The sequence below is a fragment of the Ranitomeya imitator genome, chromosome 10, assembly GCF_032444005.1.
Source record: "Ranitomeya imitator isolate aRanImi1 chromosome 10, aRanImi1.pri, whole genome shotgun sequence".
Lineage (NCBI taxonomy): Eukaryota > Metazoa > Chordata > Amphibia > Anura > Dendrobatidae > Ranitomeya > Ranitomeya imitator.
In genome coordinates, this window is record NC_091291.1 from 135,163,335 (window position 1) to 135,178,013 (window position 14,679).

At 44.6% G+C, this 14,679-nt stretch overlaps 1 protein-coding gene and 1 long non-coding RNA gene across 2 annotated transcripts in view; one reads left to right on the forward strand and one right to left on the reverse strand.

The window, feature by feature from the left end:
• The window catches only part of TEX12 (testis expressed 12), a 70,646-nt gene that overhangs the window by 16,162 nt on the left and 39,805 nt on the right, over window positions 1-14,679 (forward strand). The gene's annotated exons all lie outside the window — the stretch shown is intronic.
• Window positions 12,187-14,679, reverse strand: part of LOC138652041 (uncharacterized) — a 566,979-nt gene continuing 564,486 nt past the window's right edge. Inside the window, exon 2 of the long non-coding RNA XR_011315556.1 lies at window positions 12,187-12,749. This is a non-coding gene — a long non-coding RNA (uncharacterized lncRNA). The remainder of the gene's footprint in view (window positions 12,750-14,679) is intronic.

Genomic DNA, 14,679 nt, shown 5'->3' on the forward strand with positions numbered 1-14,679 from the left:
CAGCCAGAGGAAGATGGCGGCGTGCAGCGGTGGAACGGGACAGACAGGTGAGTATAGTAAGTGCTGGGGGGCCTGAGCTGGCGGCGATACCGGCACCTGACCCCCACAGCGCGCCGGTGTCCCTGCCTGCTCAGGCCCCCCAGCACTCGGCACTCAGTGACGATAGGTGAGTATGTTTTTTTTTTTTTTTTATATTGCAGCAGCAGCAGCAGCAGCATACAGGGCATATACAATGAAGCATGTTAAGGGGCCATAAACCATAATGGAGCAGTGTACGGGGGCATATAGAATGGAGCATGTTAAGGGGCCATCAACCATAATGGAGCAGTGTACGGGGGGGGCATATAGAATGGAGCATGTTAAGGGGCCATAAACCATAATGGAGCAGTGTACGGGGACATACACTATGGAGCATTTTATGGGGGCCATAAACCTTTATGGAGCAGCGTATGGGGCATATGGATGGGAGCAGCAAATTAAAGAACGGTGGCGCAGGATGGGAGCAGCACATGACAGAACGCGGGCGCAGGATGGGAGCAGCACATGACAGAATAGGGCAGCACATGACAGAACGGGGGTGCAGGATGGGAGCAGCACATGACAGAATGGGGGCGCAGGATGGGAGCAGCAAATGACAGGATGGGGATGCAGGATGGGTGCAGCACATGACAGAACAGGGGAGCAGGATGGGAGCAGCACATGACAGAACGGGGGCGCAGGATGGGAGCAGCACATGACAGGATGGGAGCAGCAAATGACAGAATGGAGGCGCAGGATGGGAGCAGCACATGACAGAACGGGGGCGCAGGATGGGAGCAGCACATGACAGAATGGGGGCACAGGATGGGAGCAGCACATGACAGGACGGGGGCGCAGGATGGGAGCAGCAAATGACAGGATGGGGACGCAGGATGGGTGCAGCACATGACAGGATGGGGACGCAGGATGGGTGCAGCACATGACAGGATGGGGACGCAGGATGGGTGCAGCACATGACAGGATGGGGACGCAGGATGGGTGCAGCACATGACAGAACAGGGGAGCAGGATGGGAGCAGCACATGACAGAACGGGGGCGCAGGATGGGAGCAGCACATGAAAGGATGGGAGCAGCAAATGACAGAATGGAGGCGCAGGATGGGAGCAGCACATGACAGAACGGGGGCGCAGGATGGGAGCAGCACATGACAGAACGGGGGTGCAGGATGGGAGCAGCACATGACAGGATGGGGGCGCAGGATGGAGCAGCACATGACAGGATGGGGACGCAGGATGGAGCAGCACATGACAGGATGGGGACGCAGGATGGAGCAGCACACGACAGGATGGGGACGCAGGATGGAGCAGCACATACCAGGATGGAGACCATATACCAATATAAATGCTCACAACCCGGGCGTAGAACGGGTTCAATGGCTAGTATATATATATATATATATATATATATATATATATATACCAAGGCAAAAAAGGAACAGCACAGAAATACTTATCTTCAGGTGCAGGGCCCCAAGACAATCTGTCCAGCAATCATCCACATTTATAAAGATCCAAAAATGAGGCAGCACTCCATAGTAAATGTCAAAAAACGTGCAGGGTTTAATTTACCCACATATTGTGGCAACGTTTCAGCTCGCAATGAGCTTTTCTCAAGCCTTGAGAAAAGCTCATTGCGAGCTGAAACGTTGCCACAATATGTGGGTAAATTAAACCCTGCACGTTTTTTGACATTTACTATGGAGTGCTGCCTCATTTTTGGATCTTTATATATATATATATATATATATATATATATATATATATATATATATATATATATATATATATATATATATATATATATATATATATATATATATATATATATATATATCAGTAATGTATAAAGAGTATATGAGCACAATATGAATTTATAGCGTTTAGGCACAAAATTGTGAAAATAATATATTTATACATGAACATACACTATGCATGCACATTACGTGTATACAGGTAGAGAATATAGCGTGTGTATGTACAGTATGTGTGTATATACATGTATATTATATATATATATATATATATTCTTTTACCTTAGAATACTGCAGATCCCAATGAATGAACAGGCGTGAGACTGTTCTTCTTTCACTCGCGCTCCCAGAAAAGTGACAGCAGCTTCCGTCTGTGCAGCCTCCTCTTATAATGGACGCTGCCAAAGTTCTTTCAGGAGGGATTTGTTCTTTTTTTTCTTCTTTTTTTTATATCTCACACTTTAGCGACTAAGGTTTTTTTTTTCAGATGATGCAATGTAACTACGCTCGCTGCATAGTAAGCACACATTGCAAATTGTTTTTTGCTTTTTTTTTTTTAAAGGGTTAAAAAAGAAACCTCAGTCCTATAGTGTATAGGAAAGGAGCAAGTGTCAGCGGTGACACAATCTATGGCAGCTAATCTCCAATTGCTTTCCTATGAATAGATCATCAGTGGTATTGTAGTGAAAAAAAACTTTTCGATTTGCATTTTTTAAATCTTTTATTCTGAAAATTTTCCGCTGCATTTTTCAGTACCAGCAAAGTCTATGAGCTTTCAGATATCTCATGGACACAGCTTGTTTTTTTTTTTTTTGTCTTCAGCATTTGGTACAATAACTTTGCTTCTTTTAGTGTTTTTTCAGCATTTTCACCTATTGAAAATGATGAGTAAGTGCAAAGAATGCTGAAATAACGCAGGTATCAGGTTTTGCTGCCTTTTTTGTGCCTTTTCTTTGCCAAAACATGATGAGAACCACAGGTTCATGGGAAGCATACCCATTAAATAAATCAGAACAAATCATGCAAGGTCAAAAAAATATTACAAATGGGTTATACTGGATACAACTACGGGATAATCGCTACCATAGAACATAATACCAAAGAAAAATATACGATCAAAAAAACTCAACAATAAACTTTGAAAAATAACAAAATCTTAATTGGTTAGTTATAAAACAGGACATTTGGCAAAGCCAGGAGGAGAGGAAAAAAGTACTCAAGCCACAATGTGCACATGGAAACGGCAGGGGCACAAGTATGAGGACCATCACATTAGTAACAACATAACAAAATCCACTTTATGAAATATAAATATATAAATATAATGTTATACCAGGCCATGCCAGGACACATACATGTAGACCATAACCATAGTATCTCCAGTACTGGCCGCACATAGGCTGACACGAAATAGCTACATAATTACCTGAATAGGCAATGGAAAGCGATGGTCCGCAGCTTGTACAAGCTTGGGTAGTACTGCAGTGCGCAGGCGCCGGAAAGGTCAGAGAGGCCCAGCGCCTGCGCACTGCAGTACTTTGTCTGCCCTCAACAGGGCAGAGCAAAGTACGCCTGCGCCGGAGCCGTGGCTGAAGATCAGAAGAGGACGTCTTGTAATGAAGATGGGAGGCGCCGCAGCGGACCGGAGACGCCCATCCGACCTGACCAGCAGCGGGACCGCCCCTGGGTGAGTATAATATAACGTCTTTTTCTCCTCTTTCAGGTAACATCGGGGGCTTATCTACAGCATTACAGAATGCTGCAGATAAGCCCCTGATGCCGGTGGGCTTACCTCACCCGCAATTTTCGGGGTGACAGGTTCCCTTTAAAAAAACTTTCTTTTTAACGTTTTATGTTCCAATCAAATGATGAATTCTGAAAAAAGATTGAGTTGAGTTATTATTAGTGGCTTGGGGGAATTAGTGTATTATTGTAATTGGGGGAAAATGTGTGTAAATGGGTTAGTAACTGGCTTAGTGATAGAAAGCAGAGGGTGGTTATAAATGGTATAGTCTCTAACTGGGTCGCTGTGACCAGTGGGGTACCGCAGGGGTCAGTATTGGGACCTGTTCTCTTCAACATATTCATTAATGATCTGGTAGAAGGTTTACACAGTAAAATATCGATATTTGCAGATGATACAAAACTATGTAAAGCAGTTAATACAAGAGAAGATAGTATTCTGCTACAGATGGATCTGGATAAGTTGGAAACTTGGGCTGAAAGGTGGCAGATGAGGTTTAACAATGATAAATGTAAGGTTATACACATGGGAAGAAGGAATCAATATCACCATTACACACTGAACGGGAAACCACTGGGTAAATCTGACAGGGAGAAGGACTTGGGGATCCTAGTTAATGATAAACTTACCTGGAGCAGCCAGTGCCAGGCAGCAGCTGCCAAGGCAAACAGGATCATGGGGTGCATTAAAAGAGGTCTGGATACACATGATGAGAGCATTATACTGCCTCTGTACAAATCCCTAGTTAGACCGCACATGGAGTACTGTGTCCAGTTTTGGGCACCGGTGCTCAGGAAGGATATAATGGAACTAGAGAGAGTACAAAGGAGGGCAACAAAATTAATAAAGGGGATGGGAGAACTACAATACCCAGATAGATTAGCGAAATTAGGATTATTTAGTCTAGAAAAAAGACGACTGAGGGGCGATCTAATAACCATGTATAAGTATATAAGGGGACAATACAAATATCTCGCTGAGGATCTGTTTATACCAAGGAAGGTGACGGGCACAAGGGGGCATTCTTTGCGTCTGGAGGAGAGAAGGTTTTTCCACCAACATAGAAGAGGATTCTTTACTGTTAGGGCAGTGAGAATCTGGAATTGCTTGCCTGAGGAGGTGGTGATGGCGAACTCAGTCGAGGGGTTCAAGAGAGGCCTGGATGTCTTCCTGGAGCAGAACAAAATTGTATCATACAATTATTAGGTTCTGTAGAAGGACGTAGATCTGGGGATTTATTATGATGGAATATAGGCTGAACTGGATGGACAAATGTCTTTTTTCGGCCTTACTAACTATGTTACTATGTTACTATGTAACTATGACGAGTGCAGGACCGTTCCCTTTCTCCATGTCGTGCCCAGTCCCCTATTGTGTAACACTTTGGTCAAATTCAATTTTTTTTTTTTTTAGTAGAATGATCAAAGACCAGAAAACAAAAACAAAAATGAAAAAGTGATCAAGGTACCCCAACTGATAATGCAATACCCGGCCACAATGATCTGTACGTAAGCTGAGGTTGTGATGGTGGAACCTGTATAGCAATTTGTCCTCAACTATCCTGACTAACCATATATGCCACGGACCTCGATGGAGAAGACTTAAGAACTATTAGGCCGGGATCACACATGCGAGAAACACGTCCGTGTCTCGCATGTGAAATCCAAGCTCTGGCGCCGGCACTCCAGAGCGGAGCGTGCAGCCGCATAGCAATACATGGAGCCGCACGCTCCGCTCCCAAGTACCGGCGACAGAGCTTGGATTTCACATGCGAGACACAGACGTGTTTCTCGCATGTGTGACTCCGGCCTTAGTGTTTTAACATTTTTTTTTATAATGATTTAAAAAACATAAAATATATGGTTAGTCAGGGTAGTGGAGGACAAATTGCTTCACTATACGTACTATATTGCCCAGCCACATAGTATATTGCCCAGCCACATAGTATATTGCCCAGCCACGTAGTATATTGCCCAGCCTCGTACTATATTGCCCAGCCACGTAGTATATTGCCCAGCCACATAGTATATTGCCCAGCCACGTACTATATTGCCCAGCCACGTAGTATATTGCCCAGCCACATAGTATATTGCCCAGCCACATAGTATATTGCCCAGCCACGTACTATATTGCCCAGCCACATAGTATATTGCCCAGCCATGTACTATATTGCCCAGCCACATAGTATATTGCCCAGCCATGTACTATATTGCCCAGCCACGTAGTATATTGCCCAGCCACATAGTATATTGCCCAGCCACATAGTATATTGCCCAGCCACGTACCATATTGCCCAGCCACGTACTATATTGCCCAGCCACGTAGTATATTGCCCAGCCACGTAGTATATTGCCCAGCAATGTAGCATATTGGCCAGTCACGTAGTATATTGGCCAGCCACGTAGTATATTGCCCAGCCACATAGTATATAGCAGAGCCACGTAGTATATTGCCCAGCCACATAGTATATAGCAGAGCCACGTAGTATATTGCCCAGCCACATAGTATATAGCAGAGCCACATACTATATTGCCCAGCCACGTACTATATTGCCCAGCCATGTAGTATATTGCCCAGCCACATAGTATATTGCCCAGCCACATAGTATTTAGCAGAGCCACGTAGTATATTGCCCAGCCACGTAGTATATTGCCCAGCCACATAGTATTTAGCAGAGCCACGTAGTATATTGCCCAGCCACATAGTATTTAGCAGAGCCACGTAGTATATTGCCCAGTCACATAGTATATTGCCCAGACACATAGTATATAGCAGAGCCACGTAGTATATTGCCCAGCCACATAGTATATAGCAGAGCCACGTAGTATATTGCCCAGCCACATAGTATATAGCAGAGCCACGTAGTATATTGCCCAGCCACATAGTATATAGCAGAGCCACGTAGTATATTGCCCAGCCACATAATATATAGCAGAGCCACGTAGTATATTGCCCAGCCACATAGTATATAGCAGAGCCACGTAGTATATTGCCCAGACACATAGTATATAGCAGAGCCACGTAGTATATTGCCCAGCCACGTAGTATATTGCCCAGCAATGTAGTATATTGCCCAGCCACGTAGTATATTGGCCAGCCACGTAGTATATTGCCCAGCCACGTAGTATATTGCCCAGCCACATAGTATATAGCAGAGCCACGTGGTATATTGCCCAGCCACATAGTATATAGCAGAGCCACGTAGTATATTGCCCAGCCACATAGTATATAGCAGACCCACATACTATATTGCCCAGCCACGTACTATATTGCCCAGCCATATAGTATATTGCCCAGCCACATAGTATATTGCCCAGACACATAGTATATAGCAGAGCCACGTAGTATATTGCCCAGCCACATATTATTTAGCAGAGCCACGTAGTATATTGCCCAGTCACATAGTATATAGCAGAGCCACGTAGTATATTGCCCAGCCACGTAGTATATTGCCCAGCCACGTAGTATATTGCCCAGCCACATATTATTTAGCAGAGCCACGTAGTATATTGCCCAGACACATAGTATATAGCAGAGCCACGTAGTATATTGCCCAGCCACATAGTATATAGCAGAGCCACGTAGTATATTGCCCAGCCACATAGTATATAGCAGAGCCACGTAGTATATTGCCCAGCCATAGTATATAGCAGAGCCACATACTATATTGCCCAGCCATGTAGTATATTGCCCAGCCACATAGTATATTGCCCAGACACATATTATTTAGCAGAGCCACGTAGTATATTGCCCAGTCACATAGTATATAGCAGAGCCACGTAGTATATTGCCCAGCCATGTAGTATATTGCCCAGCCACGTAGTATATTGCCCAGCCACATATTATTTAGCAGAGCCACGTAGTATATTGCCCAGTCACATAGTATATAGCAGAGCCACGTAGTATATTGCCCAGCCACGTAGTATATTGCCCAGCCACGTAGTATATTGCCCAGCCACATATTATTTAGCAGAGCCACGTAGTATATTGCCCAGACACATAGTATATAGCAGAGCCACGTAGTATATTGCCCAGCCACATAGTATATAGCAGAGCCACGTAGTATATTGCCCAGCCACATAGTATATAGCAGAGCCACGTAGTATATTGCCCAGCCATAGTATATAGCAGAGCCACATACTATATTGCCCAGCCATGTAGTATATTGCCCAGCCACATAGTATATTGCCCAGACACATATTATTTAGCAGAGCCACGTAGTATATTGCCCAGTCACATAGTATATAGCAGAGCCACGTAGTATATTGCCCAGCCATGTAGTATATTGCCCAGCCACGTAGTATATTGCCCAGCCACATATTATTTAGCAGAGCCACGTAGTATATTGCCCAGTCACATAGTATATAGCAGAGCCACGTAGTATATTGCCCAGCCACGTAGTATATTGCCCAGCCACGTAGTATATTGCCCAGCCACATATTATTTAGCAGAGCCACGTAGTATATTGCCCAGACACATAGTATATAGCAGAGCCACGTAGTATATTGCCCAGCCACATAGTATATAGCAGAGCCACGTAGTATATTGCCCAGCCACATAGTATATAGCAGAGCCACGTAGTATATTGCCCAGCCATAGTATATAGCAGAGCCACATACTATATTGCCCAGCCACATAGTATATTGCCCAGACACATAGTATATAGCAGAGCCACGTAGTATATTGCCCAGTCACATAGTATATTGCCCAGCCACATACTACAGGTCCTTCTCAAAAAATTAGCATATAGTGTTATATTTCATTATTTACCATAATGTAATGATTACAATTAAACTTTCATATATTATAGATTCATTATCCACCAACTGAAATTTGTCAGGTCTTTTATTGTTTTAATACTGATGATTTTGGCATACAACTCCTGATAACCCAAAAAACCTGTCTCAATAAATTAGCATATCAAGAAAAGGTTCTCTAAACGACCTATTACCCTAATCTTCTGAATCAACTAATTAACTCTAAACACATGCAAAAGATACCTGAGGCTTTTATAAACTCCCTGCCTGGTTCATTACTCAAAACCCCCATCATGGGTAAGGGTACCGTCACACAGTGCAATTTTCATCGCTACGACGGTACGATCCGTGACGCTCCAGCGTCGTAACAATATCGCTCCAGCGTCGTAGACTGCTGTCACACTTTGCAATCTACGACGCTGGAGCGATAATTTCATGACGTATGTGCGATGTAGAAGCCGTTGGTTACTATGCGTACATTGTATACGATATATGTTACACCATGCAATCATGCCGCCACAGCGGGACACTAGACGACGAAAGAAAGTTTCAAACGATCTGCTACGACGTACGATTCTCAGCAGGGTCCCTGATCGCAGGAGCGTGTCAGACATTGCGATATCGCTCGAACGTCACAGATATATCGCTCGAACGTCACGAATCGTGCCGTCGTAGCGATCAAAATTTCACTGTGTGACGGTACCCTTAGACTAGCGACCTGACAGATGTCAAGAAGGCCATCATTGACACCCTCAAGCAAGAGGGTAAGACCCAGAAAGAAATTTCTCAACAAATAGGCTGTTCCCAGAGTGCTGTATCAAGGCACCTCAATGGTAAGTCTGTTGGAAGGAAACAATGTGGCAGAAAACGCTGTACAACGAGAAGAGGAGACCGGACCCTGAGGAAGATTGTGGAGAAGGACCGATTCCAGACCTTGGGGAACCTGAGGAAGCAGTGGACTGAGTCTGGTGTGGAAACATCCAGAGCCACCGTGCACAGGCGTGTGCAGGAAATGGGCTACAGGTGCCGCATTCCCCAGGTAAAGCCACTTTTGAACCATAAACAGCGGCAGAGGCGCCTGACCTGGGCTACAGAGAAGCAGCACTGGACTGTTGCTAAGTGGTCCCAAGTACTTTTTTCTGATGAAAGCAAATTTTGCATGTCATTCGGAAATCAAGGTGCCAGAGTCTGGAGGAAGACTGGGGAGAAGGAAATGCCAAAATGCCTGAAGTCCAGTGTCAAGTACCCACAGTCAGTGATGGTGTGGGGTGCCATGTCAGCTGCTGGTGTTGGTCCACTGTGTTTCATCAAGGGCAGGGTCAATGCAGCTAGCTATCAGGAGATTTTGGAGCACTTCATGCTTCCATCGGCTGAAATGCTTTATGGAGATGAAGATTTCATTTTTCAGCACGACCTGGCACCTGCTCACAGTGCCAAAACCACTGGTAAATGGTTTACTGACCATGGTATTACTGTGCTCAATTGGCCTGCCAACTCTCCTGACCTGAACCCCATAGAGAATCTGTGGGATATTGTGAAGAGAATGTTGAGAGACGCAAGACCCAACACTCTGGATGAGCTTAAGGCCACTATTGAAGCATCCTGGGCCTCCATAACATCTCAGCAGTGTCACAGGCTGATTGCCTCCATGCCACGCCGCATTGAAGCAGTCATTTCTGCCAAAGGATTCCCGACCAAGTATTGAGTGCATAACTGAACATTATTATTTGATGGTTTTTTTGTTTGTTATTAAAAAACACTTTTATTTGATTGGATGGGTGAAATATGCTAATTTATTGAGACAGGTTTTTTGGGTTATCAGGAGTTGTATGCCAAAATCATCAGTATTAAAACAATAAAAGACCTGACAAATTTCAGTTGGTGGATAATGAATCTATAATATATGAAAGTTTAATTGTAATCATTACATTATGGTAAATAATGAAATTTAACACTATATGCTAATTTTTTGAGAAGGACCTGTATATTGCCCAGCCACGTAGTATATTGCACAGCCACGTAGTATATTGCCCAGCCATGTAGTAAATTGCCCAGTCACGTAGTATATAGCAATGTGGGCATCATATCCCTGTTAAAAAAAAAAAAAAGAATTAAAATAAAAAATAGTTATATACTCACCTTCCATTGGCCCCTGGATCCAGGAAGTGTTTACCGACGCTCCTCGCGCGCTCCGGTCTCAAGAGTGCATTGCGGTCTCACGAGATGATGACGTAGGGGGTCTCGCGAGACCACTACGTCATCATCTCGCGAGATTGCAATGCATGGACCGGTCACCGGAGCATCGCGAGGAGCGGGAAAGGTGCCGGAAGGTGAGCATATGATGATTTTTTATTTTTTTAAATTATTTTTAACATTAGATCTTTTTATTGATGCTGCATAGGCAGCATCAATAGTAAAAAAGTTGGTCACACAGGGTTAATAGCAGCGTTAATGGAGTGCGTTACACCTTTACATAATGCGGTCCATTAGCGCTGCCATTCACCCTGTGTGAGCGCTGACTGGAGGGGAGGAAGGAGCGGCCATGTTGCCGCTGGACTGCGCCCGTCGCTGATTGGTCGTGGCAATGGTCGTGGGCGTTTTGCCACGACCAATCAGCGACTTGGATTTCCATGACAGACAGAGGCTGCGACCAATGAATATCCGTGACAGAAAGACAGACAGACGGAAGTGACCCTTAGACAATTATATAGTAGATATATATATAAAATTTCCATTTTTTTTTAACAATTTTCTTTTTATTTGTTCCACAAATGAACATGTAATGCAAGAGAAATGGTTATAATTCAATGAATGTATATTAGTGATTTTAGCAAGAATTCATCATTATGTCATGTGTTATACCATGTGTCTGTCATGAACTCTGACACGGTTTGTCAGGTGGTTCCTTTGGCGCCGGATTGTGAAATTTCATCTTACTTATATAGCACCCCATCACTGTTATTTTTTATATGTGTGTGGTAATCCTGAGGAAGAAGTCCTATATAGACTTCGAAACGCGTTGAATAAAGCCACCATTCCTTTTCATCAATACCTCCGGATTTCTATTTTTTCAGCAGCGCGGATGATATCTACAAAATTCCTTTGTATGGTTCCTGATATGGTCAATCTATCAAAGGGGCACCAGATGAGCAGTTTTCTGAATAGCAGATTCTGAAATTGTCAGATAAGACCCTATGTGCGCTTCTTCTTTCCTATAGTTTTTTTGTTGGAAACCTCTGGTTGACATGCCAACCCATCGGTGATCCGCAATCATGTGAAGGGGGTCACCAATGGGCGGATTTCCGGCGAGATTGCCGGAAGCGAGTGTTAAATGCCGCTGTCAGAGTTTGACAGCGGCATTTAACCCCTTTCTGACAGCGGACGTACTATCCCGTCAAGGTGGTATGTGGGCCCGTATGACCACCGATGGGATAATACGTCATCACCGAGCAGCCGCACTCACGGGGGGGGGGTTGGCGCGGCCGATCGGGGCCGGGTGTCAGCTGACAATCGCAGCTGACATCCGGCATTATGTGCTAGGAGCGGTCACGGACCGCTCCTGGCACATTAACCCCCGGCACACTGCGATCAAACATGATTGCAGTGTTCCGGCGGCATAGGGAAGCATCGCACAGGGAGGGGGCTCCCTGCGTGCTTCCCTGAGACCCTCGGAGCAACATGATGTGATCGCGTTGCTCCACAGGTCTCTTACCTCCTCCTCCCTGCAGGACCCAATCTCAAATGGCCGAGGGGGCTTTCCGGGTCCTGCAGGGAGGTGGCTTCCAAGCGCCTGCTCAGAGCAAGCATCGGGAAGCCTCCCTGCTGTGCCTGTCAGATCGCTGATCTGACACAGTGCACAGCAAAGTATATACAAAGAAAAACTGACTGAATGCTAGTTTGACATATATAGTGGATATTTTTTTTATTTAAACTCGTAAATCACACAAAAATCAATTCATTACAAAAGGTTAAAAAAGCAACGTATAGAGCAATATCAAGGAAAGGTATATATACTGGGTCAATGATAAAAATCCAAGATAATGAGTGCCACTAACAATGCTGAGCACCAAAGGTAGGCATAGAGTAAAGTTGAAGGCATACTGAACCAGCATGGCTACCACAGCTTCTAGCAGCGGCATGCTATTCTATCCGGTTTGCATTTAGTTGGACCATCATTTATTTTTCAACAGGACCCCAAACACACCTCCAGGCTGTGTAATGGCTATTTGACCCAGAAGGAGAGTGATGGGGTGCTACGCCAGATGACCTGGCCTCCACAGTCACCAGACCTGAACCCAATGGAGATGGTTTGGGGTGAGCTGGACTGCGGAGTGAAGGCAAAAGGGCCAACAAGTGCTAAGCATCTCTGGGAACCCCTTCAAGATTGTTGGAAGGCCATTCCCGGTGACTACCTCTTGAAGCTCATCAAGAGAATGCCAAGAGTGTGACTTTGAAGAACCTAGAATATAAGACATATTTTCAGTTGTTTCACACTTTTTTAAGTATATAATTCCACATGTGTTAATTCATAGTTTTGATGCCTTCAGTGTGAATGTACAATTTTCATAGTCATGAAAATGCAGAAAAATCTTTAAATGAGAAGGTGTGTCCAAACTTTTGGTCTGTACTGTATGTGCGGTATATATGCAGGCATAGCTTATTTTTTTTCTAAATAATGGACCTGGGGCCAGATCTTCCTTTTGCACGGCCTCCAAGTACCATGGACTGTGCAGAAACTTTTAACACGAGGAATTGTTTTCTTCTTTTGTTTCCTACACTTTTATGACTAAGGGGGTTTTTGCAGATGATGCAATATGCGTCCCGGCAATAAATGTATGTTCTCTGCACAATATATCACACTGCAAATTGTACTTAAATAAAAGCCCCGATCCTGTGGGTGATGTAGGAGGCGCGCAGCTGGTGACGGCAAGATGTGACAATGGAAGTGAGCCAATGAGCAGAGACAGTGCGGAAGGTTTTCTAGGGGCTGCAGGAGGGGAGCCTGGGAGTGAAATTTTTGGGCTGAGGTCTGAGCCCTGACTCGTATTAGTTAGGCAAAGATAGAATTAAATAATCGCGTCTCCACTGCTGATCTGGTCTCTGTTTAGCTGCAGCGCTCGCGCTGTAACATCACCACCGCAACCAATCAGCAGAAACAAGGCAGTGGCAGAGAATCAGCACCATTCCCCATATTTGACAAGAGGAGTGATAACACCTACAGTGGGGCAAAAAAGTATTTAGTCAGTCAGCAATAGTGCAAGTTCCACCACTTAAAAAGATGAGAGGCGTCTGTAATTTACATCATAGGTAGACCTCAACTATGGGAGACAAACTGAGAAAAAAAAATCCAGAAAATCACATTGTCTGTATTTTTAACAATTTATTTGCATATTATGGTGGAAAATAAGTATTTGGTCAGAAACAAACAATCAAGATTTCTGGCTCTCACAGACCTGTAACTTCTTCTTTAAGAGTCTCCTCTTTCCTCCACTCATTACCTGTAGTAATGGCACCTGTTTAAACTTGTTATCAGTATAAAAAGACACCTGTGCACAACCTCAAACAGTCTGACTCCAAACTCCACTGTGGTGAAGACCAAAGAGCTGTCAAAGGACACCAGAAACAAAATTGTAGCCCTGCACCAGGCTGGGAAGACTGAATCTGCAATAGCCAACCAGCTTGGAGTGAAGAAATCAACAGTGGGAGCAATAATTAGAAAATGGAAGACATACAAGACCACTGATAATCTCCCTCGATCTGGGGCTCCACGCAAAATCCCACCCTGTGGGGTCAGAATGATCACAAGAACGGTGAGCAAAAATCCCAGAACCACGCGTGGGGACCTAGTGAATGAACTGCAGAGAGCTGGGACCAATGTAACAAGGCCTACCATAAGTAACACACTACGCCACCATGGACTCAGATCCTGCAGTGCCAGACGTGTCCCACTGCTTAAGCCAGTACATGTCCGGGCCCGTCTGAAGTTTGCTAGAGAGCATTTGGATGATCCAGAGGAGTTTTGGGAGAATGTCCTATGGTCTGATGAAAACAAACTGGAACTGTTTGGTAGAAACACAACTTGTCGTGTTTGGAGGAAAAAGAATACTGAGTTGCATCCATCAAACACCATACCTACTGTAAAGCATGGTGGTGGAAACATCATGCTTTGGGGCTGTTTCTCTGCAAAGGGGCCAGGACGACTAATCCTGGTACATGAATGAATGAATGGGGCCATGTATCGTGAGATTTTGAGTGCAAACCTCCTTCCATCAGCAAGGGCATTGAAGATGAAACGTGGTTGGGTCTTTCAACATGACAATGATCCAAAGCACACCGCCAGGGCAACGAAGGAGTGGCTTCGTAAGAAGCATTTCAAGGTCCTGGAGTGG